This window comes from Vipera ursinii, assembly GCF_947247035.1.
Source record: "Vipera ursinii genome assembly, chromosome: 5".
NCBI classification, from domain to species: Eukaryota; Metazoa; Chordata; class Lepidosauria; order Squamata; family Viperidae; genus Vipera; species Vipera ursinii.
In genome coordinates, this window is record NC_139518.1 from 51,089,447 (window position 1) to 51,108,630 (window position 19,184).

General features: G+C 44.7%; 1 protein-coding gene across 2 annotated transcripts in view; it reads right to left on the reverse strand.

Annotated features, from left to right (window-relative positions):
• The window catches only part of XPNPEP1 (X-prolyl aminopeptidase 1), a 45,121-nt gene extending 40,358 nt beyond the window's left edge, over window positions 1-4,763 (reverse strand). For both annotated transcript variants that reach the window (XM_083363779.1, XM_083363778.1), the window contains exon 1: window positions 4,706-4,763. The gene's annotated coding sequence lies outside the window, so the exon portion shown is untranslated. The remainder of the gene's footprint in view (window positions 1-4,705) is intronic.
• Window positions 4,764-19,184: the final 14,421 nt, after the last annotated feature.

Here is a 19,184-nt window from a genome sequence, read left to right on the forward strand (position 1 = left end):
AAAAGGAGGAACCTGCCCCACTTTACATCGGGGAGGACTGTGTAGAGAGAGTTTCCTCCTTTAAATTTCTGGGAGTCTACCTCTGTGAAGATCTGACCTGGAAAGTTAACACAACCCAGGTGGCTAGAAAGGCCCAACAGAGGCTTCACTTTCTTAGGGTCTTGTGGAAGAACAGGGTAGAACAACAGCTAATGACCCTTTTACCAGTCTACTATAGAGAGTGTCCTCTCGTATGGTATTGTGGTTTGGTATGCTGGTCTGACAGCCGCGGACAGGAAAGTATTACAGAGGGTAGTGAGCACAGCACAAGACATTGTGGGCTGTTCCCTGACACCACTGGATGACATCGCCAAGGCTCGTTGACTTGGAAGAGTGAGGAAGATTCTCAGGGATGACTCAAACCCTGGACGTTATCTCTTTACTCTCCTACCATCCGGTAGGAGATATAGGAAGATATAGGAGATATAGGAATATAGCCAGTCGTACCAACAGGCTGAAAAATAGGTTTTACAGGGTAGAACAACAGCTAATGATCCTTTTACCAGTCTACTATAGAGAGTGTCCTCTCGTATGGTATTGTGGTTTGGTATGCTGGTCTGACAGCCGCGGACAGGAAAGTTTTACAGAGGGTAGTGAGCACAGCACAAGACATTGTGGGCTGTTCCCTGACACCACTGGATGACATCGCCAAGGCTTGTTGACTTGGAAGAGTGAGGAAGATTCTCAGGGATGACTCACACCCTGGACGTTATCTCTTTACTCTCCTACCATCCGGTAGGAGATATAGGAAGATATAGGAGATATAGGAATATAGCCAGTCGTACCAACAGGCTGAAAAATAGGTTTTATCCGTGGGCTGTTAGGCTTTTAAATGGGACATAATCTTATGCAGAATTGACTTGGGAGGCCGGTGTGTGGTGTAGTTGGTTCACATGGTGTGGTGGGATGGAGGGTTTGTTGACACTGTGTGTTGGGGGGAGAGAGCACGGGGGGAGGCTCAGCTAATCTCAATGTACAGTAAAGGTTTATTATTATTTATTATTATTAAGGTATTGTCGCAGGATGCAAGATGATCCTAGAAAGTGTGTATAACTGATCATTGCAATACCAGGGGAGAGTAGAATAGAACAGGGCTTTTCAACCTTTTCACCCTTTGTACCACTTTTAGGAGATGGCAATGTCCGAGTACCACCAGTCACCTAGCAAAGTGTCAAAAACTTGATGACCAAAAAAAAAGGAAAAAAGTGATAAAGTACAGATAGTCCTCAACTTACAACAGTTCGCTTAATGACTGTTCAAAGTTACAACGGCACTGAAAAAAGTGATTTATGACCATTTTTCACACTTATGATCATTTCACTATTCCCAGGGTCATGTGATTTACATTCGGATGCTTGGCAGCTGATTCATATTTATGATGGCTGCAGTGTCTCAAGGTCATGTGATCCCCTTTTGCAACCTTTGACAAGCAAAGTCAATGGGGAAACCAGATTCACTTAACAACCATTTTATATTGGGGGTGTCAAACTCAATTCCATTGAGGGCCGCATTAGTATTGTGGTTATTGTTGGGGGAGGTTCCTTCTTTCCTTTTTCCCCTCCCTCCCACCCTGCTTCCCTCTCATTCTCATTCCCTTCTCCTTCCTTCCTTCCTTCCTTCCTTCCTTCCTTCCTTCCTTCCTTCCTTCCTTCCTTCCTTTCCTTCTTCCTTCCAGCACTGATCCTGGCATTTCTGCTGAGCCCTGACAGCTGATTGGAGCTTCTGCAGGGCTTTCAGAGCTCAGCAGAAGCGCCAGGATCAGCACCAGGGTCCAGCTGATCAGTGATTCTGCAGGGCTCAGCAAAAGCACCAGGATCAGCACCAGGTTCCAGCTGATCCTGGTGCTTATGCTAAGCCCTGCAGAAGCACCAATCAGCTGGAGCCCAGCACTTATCCTGGTGCTTCTGCTGAGCCCTGACAGCCCTGCAGAAGCACTGATCAGCTGGAGCCCATCGCTGATCCTGGCGCTTCAGCTGAGCCCTGCAGAAGCGCTGATCAGCTGGAACCCAGCGCTGATCCTGGCACTTCTACTAAGCCCAGACAGCCCTGCATCTTCAGCCAGCTCTCACTCAGGCTTGTGCGGTGTTGCCGCCACTTCAGCTCATTCCCCTCTCCTGCTACCACTTCTTTAGGACGGTCACATACCACCTGCCAGGTGCCAATGTACCATCGGTTGAAAAGCCCTGGAGTAGAAAACAAAGAATTGGAGGAGAACCCAAAATATCAAGATCTGAAAAATAAGTTGAAAGATGCATTTAGAAAATCTGTGCATTGACAAAATTTTCATCTGTCAATTACAAAAGGCTAGTTGCTTAGATCCGCATATATACTAAATCAATATATAATGAAATACTACATTCCTTGGAAGAGTTCAATTCATATGAAGGCAAATGCCAGCTAAAGAACTGGCAGCTGTGTTATGTATATAATAAATAATATCACAGGTCCTTGAGAAGGACTTAATAGGTGGTTAAAAATGCCATATCCAGTCTAAACATCTGGCTGGCTGTGTAACCATCCATTAATACTAGGTAAGTTATATCCTTATAAAAATGGTAGGATATAATACAAGTAGTCCTTGAGTTATGACCACAACTGAGCCTGGAACTTTTGTTGCTAAACCATGCAGAGGTTGAGTCATGCCCAATTTTATTACCTTTTTTGTTGTGGTCATTAAGCAAATCACATAGTCATTAAGTGAATCCAGTTTCCCCTATTGACTTTGCTTGTGAGAAGCCACCTGGGAAAGTTGTAAATGGTGATTATATGACCCTGGGATGCTGCAACAGTCGTAAGTATGAGCACTGATCATAAGTCACTTTTTTCAATGCTATTGTAACTTCAAATGGTTGTTAAATAAGTGTTTGTAACTCAAGGACTACCTGTAATATTAATAAGATTTAACAATTGTTGATAAGAAAAACAAAAAAGTATGGATAGGGATGCAATACCTGGAAGCAACAGAAGAGAAGAAAAATAACTGAGGAAAATCACAAACTAAAAGAGCTGTAAATAAAAGTAGAATGACTTTGGCAAAAAAAAGCGAAGATACTACCAAAAGAAATAGGCTCCCTGAGTACAATCCCAAAACATCTTGAGCACCTCTTGAACACTACTGACATTGAAAATCACCACCAGTCAATTGCAAAATGCAGTTTTACTTGGAACAGCTTACATTCTGTGGTGATAGCTTTAAATACCATCAAACAACATCTGCCTCTCCCAGGTCCTTGGGAAAGACTTGATAGGTGGATAAAAATTCCAAACCCTAACATCTGACTATAATAACATATGCATGAAATCTTTTACCAAAAGCTAAATTTTTCTGGGGTTTTTTCAAAACTAGTGAAATAGAGGAATTAATCAGTGGAACAATTTACCTCCAGAGGTTGTGGGTTCTCCAACACTGGAGGTTTTTAAGAAGAGATTCCACAACCATTTGTCTGAAATGGTATAGGGTTTCCTGCTTGAACTCCTGCTCCAAGGCCCCCCTTCTAAGTCTGTTATTCTATTATTCTCATATTAGTCTGGTAGTATTGGTATCAAGATATTTGGCACTTTTATCTATTATTTATATTTAACAGTGGGTTCACATTCCTAACAAATCAGTAGTGGCTCAAGAACATCTCATATTTAGCCCCGATTCTACCAAAAATGTCTAAGGCTGCTTCAGATATCTTGGTTCATATACCAACCTGCAAACCAGGAATGCCCAAACCTGAGGCCCACAAAAGTTTTGCAAAATCTTTGCAAATGTTGACATCAAAGGGAATGGAAATGGCTTAGATATATGAATAATTATGTTTATCGCATCTAATTGATCTGATCCAAATTAAATTGTTTCTTCTACTCACTTATCTTGGCTTCACTTTTTTGCATAGTGCAGGTGGGGGAGTAATGAAACAAGTGTCATAATGATGCAAAAAATACAATTTACCTCCTTGCATCAGATGTCAGGGTGCCTGGACATAATGGCAGTTTGGGATCATGATGTGCATATGTAAACTTTCTGACATAATGTAAGGTTATTAAGCAAGCCTCCTGGAACCCAACTTGAATCGCAAATTTACCTTCGGCCTAGAAAGTACTGTGAGCCTTTCCACAACCCAACTTGTGCAAACAACAATGGCGAGGTTCATTCTTTCAAGTAAGCCAAAATCTCATCTTTGAACAGTTGGCATTCAAAGGAAGCTTTTTCTGGAAGCTGAAGCTCGCCAGCAACTTGAGAAGTATTTGGGAAATTCACTTTTCCGGAAGAAACGTTCAATCAACGACGTTATTTGAGCAGGCAAAGGCCCCATTGAAGTTTCTGAATTATTATTTTTTTTTAATGAATACACATAGAATTAGAGAAAGCTATTCATGCATATGGTATTTCTGGATGTCTTGGGAGGAATTTAGACACTACCATTTATCTGAAGCCTCAGCTGATTAAAACTCTTCCGATTTTCTGTGAACGCCTGAAATCTTAGCTTTTCTACTCCAGTCGCTCCAAATAAGCTTCATTTATATAAGCCCTGCACTCCATCTGGCTTATCATTTGTTCAAGCCTCATTCCCAGGTTGCCCAGGAACCCCGACATGTGCTTCTTCACCAGCTCGCGAACACACCCCGTCCCGTTTGTGAAAAGGAGCATCGCTCCCGCCTCAACCTCTGAATTTCTCACCTGATACTTTGCAGGAAGGGGGCTCTCATGTCAGCGGTTCCGGAAACTGCCATGCTCTACTGACGTCTCGGACCTCGTGAACACCGGAGGGAGGAGCGATGATTCCCAGCTTCCGAGGAAGTCTTCGCTTCCTCGGCGGGAGGCGTTCCCGTTGTTCCCATTCATCTTTTCCCCGGGAGGGCTGGCTTCTCCAGCGGAACGTTGGGATCCACAGGTGCCCGTCCGCTCCGTCTGCATTCTTTGCTCTTTCCACACACACACACACACACACACACACCGTCGCCCTTTAAGAAAGCTGCGGAATTACGTATTCACATTTAAAACAAAGCGAGCGATCCCGGATGATCAGATGGAATCCGGGAAAGAGAATCAAAAGCCAGCTCTACTTCAGCTGTATGTCTTGTCTGAACGTAGCCTTTGTAATTTTTTTAAAATCAAAGCTTATGGCTTTGTGTTTTATACCCACTCTATAGCTTGGTCAACAAAGCGGGATTAAATGAACCATCATTTAACATATTGTGTTAACCCGCCCACGTTTCCGCCTAATGTGTTCTGTAGGCTGAGATTTAAATGGAGGGGTATTTCTATTTGGTGTCTCCCCTGCTGTCCATGCTGAACGTCTATCTGTTGCACTAAATTGGCAAGGCAGGCTGCTCCTGGAGGACACTCAACATGGTGTCGTCCAAATATATTGGATCAGAACTCCCATCATCCCAAACTTCTTTTCCCAACAGGTTAACCCCAGCTAGCATAGGATTTCTAGGAAACATCAGGTTGCTGTAATATTTCTGAAGCTGTGCCTCTCATATAATATTCCTTGATTCTGTAAGTTGAATTTATATCTATTTAGAAAAAGGATAAATGTATATATTTGAGAGGCAAAGCATTTGTATTTAATCAGTCATTCCAAGTACAGCTAATTCAACTCTACTTGAAGCATAATAACATTCTCCTAGGTCGGGGTAGGCAACCTTGGCTCTTTTATGACTCGTGGACTTCAACTCCCAGAATTCCTGAGCCAGCCATGCTGAGGGGAAAGAGAGAGGTTTCCAAGCTGAGCCATGCTGACTCTGGAATTCTGGGAGTTGAAGTCCATGAGTCATAAAAGAACCAAGGTTGCCTACCCCTTTCCTAGGTTCTAACCTGGTGCTTCAACCAATAAACTAAACTGGCTCTTTTTCCTACAAAACTATCAAATGCTCAGTTACTCAAGCCCTAGTTATCTATCATCTGGATTACTGCAATGCCTTCTACGTGGGGCTACCCTTGAAATCCATTCAGAAGCTTCAGCTGGTGCAAAGTGAGGCAGCAAGAGCAGTCTTTGGGGTACTAAGGATGGCCCATATTGCATCTCTGCTTTGCAAACATCACCAGTCTGCTTCCAAGTGGAGTTAAAGATTTGGTTATGGCTTTTAAAGCCCTTAATGGCTCCTTGATGAACTCTCATCCCACTAAGACAAGCCCATCCTTCTGCTGGCAGAGAGGGCCTTCCCTGGATCTCAACAGTCAAAGAACTCCAACTATTGGGTTCCAGAAAAAAAAGCTACTGTGTTTCAATGCTTGCCCTTTTGAACATCTTAACCTTTGGGTTAAGAATTGTCCCCATCGTCCTATCCTTCTGCAAGAGCCTGTTGGCTCTGCTGGCTGCCTTGGGGACCAAATGGAGGCATTCCATACTGGACGTGGCTGCTGGATCGATGGCATACACCATTCCCTCCCCCTTGCTTTCTGCTTTCCATCCATCCATCTTTTTGTTATTATATTGATGTATTATATTGATGTGTTTTTTATTCCATTAATTTATTGTTTACACTTCATTTTTCCTTCTTACTGTCGTAAGCCACCCTGCATAGCCCCACAGCGAGATAGTTGACAAATTTTACAAATAATTAATCAAGAAGCTCACTATTGTAAAAGTACTAGATAATGTCTCGAAGACTTTCTGCCTGTTTTGCTAACACACTACAGTATTTTACATTTAGTGTACAGTTGTGATGTATGAATTGCAAAGATTTTGGCAACTGCTAGATGCCATCAAAAAGGTTCTCTATTGCTATATAGTGGTTTCTTGGATTACTGTGATCCAGATAACATTCCAAATCTGGCTTACACCTTCATTATAATTGGCATGATTGCAAAGCATGCCTAGCCAAGCATGGTTCTATATTTCTACTGTTTTGGGTATTGGGACATGCACTGTAATGTTTCCAGCTTTGTTAGAAACTTGATTAGTTACAGCAGCCCGTGCGGGCAATATATATTTCCACTGGAGAAGATTCTTGTTTCATCACATTTTTTCCTTTGGGATTCAATCAATCTTCCCCACAGTCAATCTTTCCCACTGCCCAACTGAATTGCAGAGGCTTGAAATATATGCATATACGAATAATTCAAAACTTATCTTTCTGCATTTTCCTCTCACACTGGTTCTCACCTTACCAAACAGATGCAGATCTAGATCCAAAGAACACAACTCCACAGGAGACTTGTTTTGTGTTTCTCAAATAGCAACCTGCTCTGCAACTATATAAACCATAGATGAAAAAAAAAACATCTAATGAGAGATGTAAGTGCTGCTAGGCATAGATTAAAATACCATTGGAAATAAGCAATTGTTAAACATTTCTGAAATAGGACTTAGTATTCTGGTCTCTTGCAAAGGAAAGATGCATGTCTCCAAATATAGGAAGCACATAATAGGAAGACAAATATAATCTCATTTCCTTAGTAATTCAGTTTACACACTGTGGTAAACTGTGCTATACTGTAGTTTGGTTTGGGCTTATTGGGATGCATAAACTAGTTTTATGACTTGTAAATAATGTTTTATGGTCCAGAGTCCAGACAACTGTGGCTTATTGTCAGACACGAAGAGTCAGTTCCACACAATAAGTTCTAGTTAAGCTTATTTATTGCATCCTGCCTATACACAACTAATGGTCAGCACTAAATTGGCACTAGATAAGAGTTAATGGAATTCAAGAGGGGTTTATGAAAACATAACTCCAAGCCGATTGCTCTCTTGACTTCACCTCCAAGCTCTGCTGTGCTTCTCTTATTCAGAGAAGCAAATCTAGCAAATATGTTGCCCAAGGTATTTAGAACCCATCTCTTCATCCAATTACATCAAACATAGATATACAGTATTTGTACAGAATGAATCAATCATTACTGATAGTTGAATTTGTGACTATTAAGAAAATTCAGTAAGTAAGTTATCAACTGAACTTTCTCAGATTAACCCAACAGAACAATATAGGATTTCATCTGAGAAAGAAGATTAGGTATTATATAGCTAAATTAGAGTCAAGAAGCTAAGGTTGAATAACCAAGTTTCATGTCTCTTCAAACAATAGCATCAGGTGACTTTGAATTCTAATCATTTGGATCAATGGTCTCTCAAAGAAGAGGATTGATGTATATTCTCCCCAAATGGCCACAATAGAAAACTAGCCAGTGACAAAATATCCACTTATCAAGAAGCAAACTTGTGACGTTGTGTTCCCCCATCTAGCCTCTCAAAGTGCTCTGTATCACCTCCATTTTTTCTCGTTTTTTCTGGGCAGTTGGTGCATTACTAAATAATACAATAATGCACATTTCTAAAAAAAATATTTCAGAAGAATTGCTTTGGACCTTTCATGAGCAGAGCAATTCTCTGCTATTCCTTAAAGCAGCCTCTTTTTTCCAGACCTCCACACCAGCCTGAAAAAAGTGCCAGCTGCATGATCACCTTAAGTAGTGAGTAAACTTCTTAAGCAATTTCACTGATTTCAGGCTTGTTCAAAAGCCTTTTAAAAAGTCTATTTTATTGAACAGAAGAGAGGCATGATACTTCTGTGAGGCCCCAAACAATTTTTCAGACACAGTTCTACTAATTACATCATTACTGTGCTGCCTCTTATTTTAATTTTCTGATGATTCTTCTAAAGTGTATATGCAGGGCAGAGAAGAATTCTGGAAAATAAGGGTGATGCTGAAAACTGGCCTTACTTTCCATGTCATATTTTAAATCAGTGTTTTTAAAACTCATCAACTTTAAGATGTGTGAACTTTAACTCCCTGAGTTCCACAGGCACCACCAAAAACTGATGGAAAGCCATGAGCCGTGTCACAGAATATTATAACAATGGATTTCTAGTGTCTCCGTTGTGCTAGACTCTGTGCTTCCAGACTGAGACTGCAGAACACCTCTGTGTTTATAGCTGAACTATACAAAAGTACATCTTTGAGTCTGAAGAATTACCTATTATTATTTCCAGGGCTTCTTCACCCTGCCACTTTTCTACTCAGGGGAAAAAATTAGGGTTATGGAAATAATTCAGTCCACAGGTTAACATAATTTCTCCCTAAACTCCTATGAACAGAAGCAAGCTGAGTTTTGTCTTTGATATTTCTTATTGAATGTAGCAGAATGTGTCCATTTGTTAATTATTACAATAGTGTTATTGGCAATGAATGCATTGCAACATTTACAATAATTTCTGAATAGGAATAAATATGTGTTCATGTTAGAAGCCCGTATTAACTTGAAAGGTAGCACTCTTCCCCTGCAAATATTTATAGGTGTTTCAGAGAGTTTCATTATTTGCTGAGGAGCTTAAAAGATTAAAGGTGTAGCATAGGCTTATAGGCCATAGTGAGGACCCAGGCAAGATAAAAATAGAATAATACAGCCTGTAATGTATTGGGATTTTTACTTGAACTGTTCATGTGTCTGTTTGAATGCTGCTTAAGGTAGCTCAGTGGTGTGTCTGTGTAACAGTCACTGACTAAGCCAAACCTGTTGTCTCTAAGAAGATTTGGGGCGGGAATGGGTTCCTTTAAACCAGGGGTGTCAAACTCAAATTTCATTGAGGGCCGCATCAGCATTGAGGTTGCCCTCAGGGGGCCGGGTGGGTGTGGCCAGGGTGGGGGTGGCCTACTGGGTGGGCGTGGCTAGAGTGCGTATGGCCTACTGGGTGGGCGTGGCCAGCTCTACATCGTTGGCATCAAGGGTGCCTATGGGGGCCTGGGCAGGAGTGGGACAGATCTGAGGGTCTCTGGCAGAAGGAGGGTCTCTGGGCCAGGGCCAAGGCAGTGGGGGCCGTTCCCTCACTGTTTCCAGGATGGCTTCGCGGGCCGCATGAAACCACTTCGCGGGCCGCATCCGGCCCCCGGGCCTTGTGTTTGACACGTCTGCTTTAAACCTATTGGCTGCCACCTAGTGGCCAACTGTATAAGTAGCTGTGCAGCAGCCTCTGTTTCAGTTCTGGTACTGTTTACCTCAATAAAGCAATTTTCCTGTTTGCAACCTTCCATTTCGCTTATTGCCTGCTAAGAACCAGCTACACAACACAGCCCTTTAATATTGTTGAAAGAAAAGTCTTCATCATAGTTCCATCCAAGCCGGGGATAAACAACATGGCGACTGCTTTGGGAAGAGGGTTACAGTTTATTGCAGAGGAAAGCCAGACAGGAAGATGGATCCAGAAAAAAGGACTGACCACATGTGGGTAGTGGGTTTTTATACCCCTTGGACTCTATTGTTTGGTTATTTCCTGTTCCTGTTTGAGGCTATTTCCTGTGTGTCCTTACTCCAGGTGGCCCCCTCTAGGAATCTTGCTGGTTGTGGGTATGGTATGTCCCAGCCCCTGCTTCCCTGGGGCTGGGGTATGTCTTTGTCTTTCCTAAGCATCTAGCTCCAACCTTCTTGATGGCTCACATTTGCATGTTTATAGAACTGGTTTTCTGCTTGCGGGGAAGGAGACCTGAAACTATTAAGAAAACTCAGCATGCTTTCCTGGTTCTTCAATTTCTTTTTAGGAAATATATTTTTCTGCCCTTTTAATATTTCCTTCTCTGGGGAGCTGACTTCCCTCAATATGAATAAGGAAATAATACTTAATCACAAGCAACTGTGAATGATGGAAGTGCTTTGTGTGCTTTGAATAATATGTCTTTCTTTCAGCAAAACATAAAAATTGGAAGGAAAGGTGATTTCCCAATCAAAGAGATGCAGATTGTTTCTTTGAAAATAAGCAAAGAGTTACAATGCTGTAGCTATTAACTAGGGAGTAAATCTCACTAAAATCTGAAGTCTGTAAATATTCACACTTAGTCATTGGCAAATTGTTCAAGGCAGCCAACAATGAAAAGAAAATGCATCAGAATACAGTAAAATGGGTTACTTTTAAATCATAAAAATGACACTGCAAATGGAGTTCTAAAAAGCAAACACTGAATAATCTCTGCCAGCAAACTGACCAAAACTCTTTTTCTAGAGAAAAACAATGGGTGGGTAGAAATCTTATGGAATGAGTCAGAGAAAAGGAAAAACTTCTCCTCCTGCAGCCTTCTTTTTTCTAAATCCTCTTCCAAAGCTGTGTTGTTGTTTTTTTCTCACTGGGAAAAGCAACCATCTGGTTTTTGTCACATGCATATGTGAATGATGTGCAGTTCCGCCTGGTATATCAACATTGCATTACGATTGTCACTTGAAATAAATTTAGCCTAACCTTCTCCTCCCACAGTGTTTCACTTGGTAGCTCCTCATTATTTCCATCTTTTAGACATTTTGCTCATGATCTTTATTCCTTAAAAAATATAGTATCTCCACATTTCAGGAAAATGTAAAACATAGCTAAGTGAATAGATTGTATCAGAGCTTCTAACTTATGAAAGGACTGTAACAAGCCAATATATTTAACAGATAGCTCTGGGTACAGCTTAAAGTTATATTGTTTCCTCAGTGCATCTGCATTGTTCATTGGAATGCTTCTAGTACATCAAAGCTTTTGAAAAAAAGCTATTTGTCTCCTTTTGTCCAAAGAGCTTTAAAGTTATACAAGGAGATACAATAACGTGGTTTCTGTGGTGCAGTTTGTGGGCGTTTTATATAGTTCTTCCTCCAGCATAGTTCTCAATTGTTCTTTTACTGAATAGCTTTCCAGTGGAATAAAATATGTTTTAATAAACTGACTTCTGCAATAAAACGTTTAATAGAATTTCATGCCGAATATAAGAATCTGGAATTGGTTTAAACATTCATTATACGGGTAGCACATTATATGAGGCAAACATGTTATTTCATTTAAGATAATGAAAATTGAACTGAATAAAGAGGTTGCTTTTTTTTCTGCTTCAAAAACTGAAATATGGGTCCCCAAACTTTTTTTTGACAGGTATGAGCCTTTGAAATGTTACCTACATGTTGTTGGTATTTTTGCAAAATAGCTGCTAAGGGCAGACTTTCTCATTCAGGAAATAGTAGACACAGAATTTTTTTTTCCTTCTGTTCAGTCATGTCTGATTCTCAGAAAATGCCTGGACAAGTCCCTCCTGTTTTCTTTGCAAGGTTTTTCTAGGTCTTCAAATATAGATGGAATAAATGAGTTGCAAAACTAAATTAATAAGTGCCTAAACAATAAAGGATAGAAAATTATCTAATATTAGCTCATCAGCAAACTATGATTGGCAAAGAGAGGATTTTTTAAAAAAAAATGGTAGCATCCTGCAACAAATTTAATATCAAGAAAATTAGATAGCACACAACTATCTTTGAGGGCAAACTGTGGCAAATTTCTGTTCTTTCATTGTTCAAATGGTACACAGGAACCGAGCTATTATTGATATGAAAATCATTTTGCACAATGTGTATGAAAAAGAAACAGAACAGTTTTTTGCCCTTGAATCTAACACGGACAAAAGGATGAAAACTAAAAGAAAGGAAGGGCTGTAAAGTGGGATTAACTAACAATGATTCAATTGGTTTAATCTCTGAGGCAAAAGTGTTCAAATGCAGAGAGAAAGAAAGGGAGAGAAATGAATTTGTTTTACAGCTGAAACAACTGATATACAATATACTCAGAGAACAGAACAGTATTCAGAGATTTCCTCATACTTTGAAAACATATCTAAGTACCTAACTACTTAAAATCATCATATTGAGAAACTGACTAACATTCAGTAAAATGTCCACTTCATTTTTACGATGAAACATAATTTCTGATTTTAAGGCATGGAAAAATATCTACCAAGTAATTAAAAATTGTTTTACACAACGTGGTGATTATACCACTTTTTTTTTTACTGTTAACCGTTTTAATCTTTTATGGATGATAGCACCAATTCAACAGGCTAGCCAGTGTTTTATGGAATAGAAAAAGCTGGATTTAACTTTGTAGAACAGCAAAAAAAAAATAGAAAGGGCAGGTCACAGCGATCTGATCAAATGGGCCGACATTACAGAAGAAAGTCTTGTTAAAACTTTCATTCATAGTTTCTTGGTTAGTTAACTAAGCTCATAACAGTCTCATTTCTTAATTTCTTAATTTGTAACATGACCTTCAACTCCAAGAAACTTATTTTCAGTTGGGCTTTAGCTGCTATGACATAATATTAATTAAGAATACCAAAGAGACTAATCAAATTATATAGGTTAACTATTGTACCAGTGACATTTGCTTTAATTTAATCTACCTTGAAAAATACACAACTGATATTTCATAAGGAAAGAAACAACAATATTTAGAGAAGAATGATGAAATTGCTCTGATTCTTTATAGTGACTCAGGTAACTCAGACATACCATAAATATAGGGCAGTGGTGCTGAACCTATGGCACATGTGCCACAGGTGGCATACAGAGCCCTCTCTGTCGGAACGCGTGCCGTCGCCCAACTCTTAGGCCTTCAGCTAGGTTTTATAAAAACTTTTCACTTTAGACCTCTGCCGCTGTGTGCAAAAAAAAAAAAGACGATGTCCATTTTGCCCTATCAGTTCAAGATGCCCGAACCCTAACCCTAAGTGAAATTTTCCTCCAATGGGATTTTACCATGTATTTTGCCATGAAACATAGGGCAGGCTAGAAAAGTAAGTGTACTCCTAACCGTAACCAAGAACTCCGATTTTGTTGGCCATGTCCATTTTGCTCTATGAGTTCATGGTGACCTAACCCTAAGTGGAATTTTCCTCCAATGGGATTTTACCATGTATTTTACCATGAAACATAGATAGGGCAGGCTAGAAAAGTAAGTGTCCTCCTAACCGTAACCAAGAACTCCGAATTTGTTGGCCATGTCCATTTTGCTCTATGAGTTCATGGTGACCTAATTTTAAGTGGAATTTTCCTCCAATGGGATTTTACCATGTATTTTACCATGAAACATAGATAGGGCAGGCTAGAAAAGTAAGTGCCTTCCTAACCGTAACCAAGAACTCCGAATTTGTTGGCGATGTCCATTTTGCTCTATGAGTTCATGGTGACCTAACCCTAAGTGGAATTTTCCTCCAATGGGATTTTACCATGTATTTTACCATGAAACATAGATAGGGCAGGCTAGAAAAGTAAGTGTCCTCCTAACCGTAACCAAGAACTCCGAATTTGTTGGCGATGTCCATTTTGCTCTATGAGTTCATGGTGACCTAACCTTAAGTGGAATTTTCCTCCAATGGGATTTTACCATGTATTTTACCATGAAACATAGATAGGGCAGGCTAGAAAAGTAAGTGTACTCCTAACCGTACCCAAGAACTCCGAATTTGTTGGCCATGTCCATTTTGCTCTATGAGTTCATGGTGACCTAACCCTAAGTGGAATTTTCCTCCAATGGGATTTTACCATGTATTTTACCATGAAACATAGATAGGGGAGGCTAGAAAAGTAAGTGTCCTCCTAACCGTAACCAAGAACTCCGAATTTGTTGGCCATGTCCATTTTGCTCTATGAGTTCATGGTGACCTAACCCTAAGTGGAATTTTCCTCCAATGGGATTTTACCATGTATTTTACCATGAAACATAGATAGGGGAGGCTAGAAAAGTAAGTGTCCTCCTAACCGTACCCAAAAACTCCGAATTTGTTGGCCATGTCCATTTTGCTCTATGTGTTCATGGTAACCTAACCGTAACCCTAAGTCGCAATACATCGCAACACATCATGTAACGTTGCAGGTTTGACACCTCTGTGACTTAAAACAATTTAAAAATCTGTGACCATTCTAAAATTCCCTCTCAAAAAAATAGGAATTATACAGCTGACAGAAAAGGGGAGGTTAGGTACTTCCTGCAATTTTGGGGTGTAGGTTATCACCTTGACAGAGATTAAGAAAATTATCTACAGATAGAAAAGAATTACCGTATATACTTGAGTATAAGCCGAATTTTTCAGCCCACTTTTTGGGCTGAAAAATTCCACTTCGGCTTATACTCCAGTCAACAAAAAAAACTTACCGAGGACTTGTGCGCGGCCGAGGCTTTGGTGCTTCCGGGATCGCCCGCACCTCTCCCAAGCCACCGCCGTCCGAGACCTGCCGAAGTTTGGGGAGGTTTGGGGAGGTGCGCGCGCACCTCCCCAAACTCCGCGCCTTGCCTGCCTGCTTCTTTCCGCAGCGGAAAGAAGCAGGCAGGCAGGGCGCGGAGGAACGGAGACTTGCCGACGTTTGGGGAGGTTTGGGCGTCTCCCCAAACCTCGGCAGGTCTCCGTTCCTCCGCGCAGACCTGCCGACGTTTGGGGAGGTTTGGGCGCCTCCCCAAACCTCCCCAAACCTCGGCAGGTCTCCGTTCCTCCTGCCGACCTTTGGGGAGGTTTGGGCGCCTCCCCAAACCTCGGCAGGTCTCCGTTCCTCCGCGCAGACCTGCCGACGTTTGGGAAGGTTTGGGCGCCTCCCCAAACCTCCCCAGGTCTCCGTTCCTGTTTGGGGAGGTTTGGGCGCCTCCCCAAACCTCCTCAAACCTCGGCAGGTCTCCGTTCCTGTTTGGGGAGGTTTGGGCGCCTCCCCAAACCTCCCCAAACCTCGGCAGGTCTCCGTTCCTCCGCGCAGACCTGCCGACCTTTGGGGAGGTTTGGGCGCCTCCCCAAACGTCCCCAAACCTCGGCAGGTCTCCGTTCCTGTTTGGGGAGGTTTGGGCGCCTCCCCAAACGTCCCCAAACCTCGGCAGGTCTCCGTTCCTCCGCGCAGACCTGCCGACGTTTGGGGAGGTTTGGGCGCCTCCCCAAACGTCCCCAAACCTCGGCAGGTCTCCGTTCCTCCGCGCAGACCTGCCGACCTTTGGGGAGGTTTGGGCGCCTCCCCAAACGTCCCCAAACCTCGGCAGGTCTCCGTTCCTGTTTGGGGAGGTTTGGGCGCCTCCCCAAACGTCCCCAAACCTCGGCAGGTCTCCGTTCCTCCGCGCAGACCTGCCGACCTTTGGGGAGGTTTGGGCGCCTCCCCAAACGTCCCCAAACCTCGGCAGGTCTCCGTTCCTGTTTGGGGAGGTTTGGGCGCCTCCCCAAACCTCCCCAAACCTCGGCAGGTCTCCGTTCCTCCGTGCAGACCTGCCGACCTTTGGGGAGGTTTGGGCGCCTCCCCAAACGTCCCCAAACCTCGGCAGGTCTCCGTTCCTGTTTGGGGAGGTTTGGGCGCCTCCCCAAACCTCCCCAAACCTCGGCAGGTCTCCGTTCCTCCGCGCAGACCTGCCGACGTTTGGGGAGGTTTGGGCGCCTCCCCAAACCTCCCCAAACCTCGGCAGGTCTCCGTTCCTGTTTGGGGAGGTTTGGGCGCCTCCCCAAACCTCCCCAAACCTCGGCAGGTCTCCGTTCTTCCTGCCGACCTTTGGGGAGGTTTGGGCGCCTCCCCAAACCTCCCCAAACCTCGGCAGGTCTGCGCGGAGGAACGGAGACCTGCCGAGGTTTGGGGAGGTTTGGGGAGGTGCCCAAACCTCCCCAAACAGGAACGGAGACCTGCCGAGGTTTGGGGAGGTTTGGGGAGGCGCCCAAACCTCCCCAAACAGGAACGGAGACCTGCCGAGGTTTGGGGACGTTTGGGGAGGCGCCCAAACCTCCCCAAACAGGAACGGAGACCTGGGGAGGTTTGGGGAGGCGCCCAAACCTTCCCAAACGTCGGCAGGTCTGCGCGGAGGAACGGAGACCTGCCGAGGTTTGGGGAGGTTTGGGGAGGCGCCCAAACCTCCCCAAACAGGAACGGAGACCTGCCGAGGTTTGGGGACGTTTGGGGAGGCGCCCAAACCTCCCCAAAGGTCGGCAGGTCTGCGCGGAGGAACGGAGACCTGCCGAGGTTTGGGGACGTTTGGGGAGGCGCCCAAACCTCCCCAAACAGGAACGGAGACCTGCCGAGGTTTGGGGACGTTTGGGGAGGCGCCCAAACCTCCCCAAAGGTCGGCAGGTCTGCGCGGAGGAACGGAGACCTGCCGAGGTTTGGGGAGGTTTGGGGAGGCGCCCAAACCTCCCCAAACAGGAACGGAGACCTGCCGAGGTTTGGGGAGGTTTGGGGAGGCGCCCAAACCTCCCCAAAGGTCGGCAGGTCTGCGCGGAGGAACGGAGACCTGCCGAGGTTTGGGGAGGTTTGGGGAGGCGCCCAAAGCTCCCCAAACAGGAACGGAGACCTGCCGAGGTTTGGGGACGTTTGGGGAGGCGCCCAAACCTCCCCAAAGGTCGGCAGGTCTGCGCGAAGGAACGGAGACCTGCCGAGGTTTGGGGACGTTTGGGGAGGCGCCCAAACCTCCCCAAACGTCGGCAGGTCTGCGCGGAGGAACGGAGACCTGCCGAGGTTTGGGGAGGTTTGGGGAGGCGCCCAAACCTCCCCAAACAGGAACGGAGACCTGCCGAGGTTTGGGGACGTTTGGGGAGGCGCCCAAACCTCCCCAAACAGGAACGGAGACCTGGGGAGGTTTGGGGAGGCGCCCAAACCTTCCCAAACGTCGGCAGGTCTGCGCGGAGGAACGGAGACCTGCCGAGGTTTGGGGAGGTTTGGGGAGGCGCCCAAACCTCCCCAAACAGGAACGGAGACCTGCCGAGGTTTGGGGAGGTTTGGGGAGGCGCCCAAACCTCCCCAAACAGGAACGGAGACCTGGGGAGGTTTGGGGAGGCGCCCAAACCTCCCCAAACGTCGGCAGGTCTGCGCGGAGGAACGGAGACCTGCCGAGGTTTGGGGAGGTTTGGGGAGGCGCCCAAACCTCCCCAAACAGGAACGGAGACCTGCCGAGGTTTGGGGAGGTTTGGGGAGGCGCCCAAACCTCCCCAAACAGGAACGGAGACCTGGGGAGGTTTGGGGAGGCGCCCAAACCTCCCCAAACGTCGGCAGGTCTGCGCGGAGGAACGGAGACCTGCCGAGGTTTGGGGAGGTTTGGGGAGGCGCCCAAACCTCCCCAAACAGGAACGGAGACCTGCCGAGGTTTGGGGACGTTTGGGGAGGCGCCCAAACCTCCCCAAAGGTCGGCAGGTCTGCGCGGAGGAACGGAGACCTGCCGAGGTTTGGGGACGTTTGGGGAGGCGCCCAAACCTCCCCAAACAGGAACGGAGACCTGCCGAGGTTTGGGGACGTTTGGGGAGGCGCCCAAACCTCCCCAAAGGTCGGCAGGTCTGCGCGGAGGAACGGAGACCTGCCGAGGTTTGGGGAGGTTTGGGGAGGCGCCCAAACCTCCCCAAACAGGAACGGAGACCTGCCGAGGTTTGGGGAGGTTTGGGGAGGCGCCCAAACCTCCCCAAAGGTCGGCAGGTCTGCGCGGAGGAACGGAGACCTGCCGAGGTTTGGGGAGGTTTGGGGAGGCGCCCAAAGCTCCCCAAACAGGAACGGAGACCTGCCGAGGTTTGGGGACGTTTGGGGAGGCGCCCAAACCTCCCCAAAGGTCGGCAGGTCTGCGCGGAGGAACGGAGACCTGCCGAGGTTTGGGGAGGTTTGGGGAGGCGCCCAAACCTGCCCAAACCTCCCCAAAGGTCGGCAGGAGGAACGGAGACCTGCCGAGGTTTGGGGAGGTTTGGGGAGGCGCCCAAACCTCCCCAAAGGTCGGCAGGAGGAACGGAGACCTGCCGACGAGCCGCGGCTACACAGGGTATTCCTGTGTATTCAGGCTTGCAAAATGGCGGATCGAGCCTCTGCTGGCGGCAGAGGCTTGCAGAACGGCGGATCGGCTTATACTCGAGTCAATAACTTTTTCCAGTTTTTGGGGGTGAAATTGGGGGTCTCGGCTTATACTCGAGTCGGCTTATACTCAAGTATATACGGTATATTATTTTAAAAACAAGCAATTGACTCACCATTGATTTGTCTGGTTGGAAATCATGTCCCAAGAAACTTCAGAATAGTATTGTAATAGGCTTTGATGGCTCAGGAACTGCCTTGCTAACATAAATTCCTTATTACAGTACTGAAAGTAAGTTTTTCATTAACAATTTTGGGAATAATAAAGACAAAAGTTGATATAACAAATGCTGGAATATTTTAATTTTAAAATGAGTATAGTAATTTCCATATATACAGTTGTTTTTATAATGCAGTCATCATTATTCTGTTTAATTCTGTTTAAGAATTATTAAATCTTGGATCATCTGATATAGACAAAACTAAAAGCTGCCTTCATAGAGTTTTGGTGTGGTGGATCACATTGTATTACTCAGAAGGTTAAGTTTTGATGGTGCAAGAGCTTACATATTTGTGTTTGATGCAGAGTATACAAAAAATGAAAGTTAAATATATTTCCCAATACATCTTTAATTTTAACTG